The sequence below is a fragment of the Orycteropus afer genome, unplaced genomic scaffold, assembly GCF_000298275.1.
Source record: "Orycteropus afer afer isolate SDZICR_OR568_19922 unplaced genomic scaffold, OryAfe1.0 scaffold00022, whole genome shotgun sequence".
NCBI classification, from domain to species: Eukaryota; Metazoa; Chordata; class Mammalia; order Tubulidentata; family Orycteropodidae; genus Orycteropus; species Orycteropus afer.
Window position 1 is genome coordinate 20730284 of NW_006921609.1, and position 2303 is coordinate 20732586.

Genomic DNA, 2303 nt, shown 5'->3' on the forward strand with positions numbered 1-2303 from the left:
CTCTTTTTTTTTTTTTTTTCCAAATGATTTTGAGTTTTGTTCCACATTGTTCTCCCTCTCTATCCAGGATCTCCTACATAAATCCCTCTCCAAGTGGTTTACAGTGGTAGCTGGGTAGCATCTAGTTCTTCTGGTCTCATAATTGTATAGGCTGAGGATCACATGGTGTAACAGTCACCAGGAATAATTGTTTCCATGAATCTTTGGTTTTCATCATTATTCTTGCTCTGGATGAGGAGAGACCCATCATTGCGTCTAGATGGCAGCTTGCAAGGTTTTAAGATCCCAGTCACTACTCGCCAAAGTAGGAGGTGGAACAATGATCTATGTAGTATGTTCGGCCAACTGAGCTCAATGTCCCCTGCAAATATGGTCCCAACTCCACAGGTTCAACTATTTGGTCCCTCTGGGAAGCTGGCTGTGACCAAGAAGTGACTACAAACTTGTCTCTTGTTAGCTCTACTGTACCTTGAAATTCTAATGGATCATACAAATACACTTCTACGACCATTGTCTGCCAACCCTATACATGGTCTTGGATAAACTCCCTGCTTCATAGATATACCTAATTGCTCAGCATGTCCACCCATCTATCCACCCATATACCAATGTTTGCCTTCACTGACAACACATTATTGTATGTGTAAAGAGGTTCATCTTTATTTTCTGTACCTCCCATGTACCTCTCTATGTCTTCCTCTTCCTCAATACCATCATGCTGATCACTAACATTTGGTACATTGCCCTTCTCTCCACCCAAATCAATACTTATCTCTACCTAAATAACACTGTTCCCTCCCCTCACCTCCCCCACCCCTGGTAACCAACAAAGAAAATTTCCTTCCATAGATAAACCTTTCCTTAACTTTTACAGTAACAGACTAATACAATGTTTGTCCTGTGATTGTCTTATTTCACTCAGCATAATGTCTTCCAAGTTCATCCACATTATGAGGTGCTTTGCATAGTCTAGGTTATTCTTTTGGGTTGCATAGTATCCCATTGTGTCTATGTACCATAGTTTGGTTCTCCATTCTTCATTTGATGGACACCTAGGTTTTCCATCTTATGGCTGTTGTAAATAGTGCTGTGATGAACTTGGGTGTGCATAAGTTTGTTCTTATTATGGTTCTAACTTCTTTAGGATATAAGCCTAGCAATGGAATGGCTGGGTCAAATGGTATTTCTAATTGTAACTTTTTAAGGAATCGCCATACTGCTTTCCACAGTGGTTGTACCATTTTACAGTCCCACCAGCAGTGTATGAGAGTCCTAATCTCTCCACATCCTCACCAATATTTATTTTCTGTTGTGTTGAACTTTGCTACTAGTGCTGGGGCAAGATGGTATCTTTTGTTGCTTTGATTTGCATCTCTCTAATAGCTAATGATGGTGAACATTTCTTCATATGTTTGTCGGCTACCTGAATATCCTCTATGTTTAAATGTCTATTCATGTCTTCTGCCCATTTTTAATTGGATTATTTGTCTTTTTGTTATCAGGGTGCTCGAGTTTTCTATAAATTCTAGAGATAAGTCCCTTGTCAGATATGTCATTGCTAAATATTTTCTCCCAATCTGTAAATTCTTTTTGACTCTTTTTGAGAAACCTTTGGAAGCCATAAAAACTTAATTTTTAGAAAGTCCCATTCATCTAGTTTCTCTTTTGCTGTTTATGCATTTGGGTTATGCTTGATAGTCTATTTATGCCATATATTGAGGCCCCTAAATTTGCTCCTAGTTTTCCTTGAGGAACTCTATAGTTTTAGGTTTCACATTGAAGTCTTTGATCCATCTGGAGTTAGTTTTTGTGTATGGTATGAGGTATAGATATTGTTTAATTTTTCTGCAAGTAGATATTGAGTTATGACAGTACCATTTATTGAAGAAACATTATCTTCTCCATTTAATGGATTCTGGCCCTTTGTCAATGATCAGCTGATCATAGGTTGATGGATCTATTTCTGGGTTCTCAATACTATTCCATTGGTCTGCATGTCCATCCTTATACCAATACCAGGCAGTTTTGACTACTGTGGTTTTGAGATCTGGCAGTGTGAGACCTCCTACTTTGTTGTTCTTCTTCAGTAGTGCTTTGCTTATCCAAAATTTCCTTCCTTTCCATATAAAGTTAGTGATTGGTCTTTCCATATCCTTCAAAAATGTTGATGGGATCTGGATTGGGATTGCATTGAATGTATAGATTGCTTTGGGTAGAATTGACATTTTCACAATGTCTGGTCTTCCTGTCCATGAGCATGGTATGTGCTTCCATTTATGTAGATCTCTTATGGTTTCTTGAAG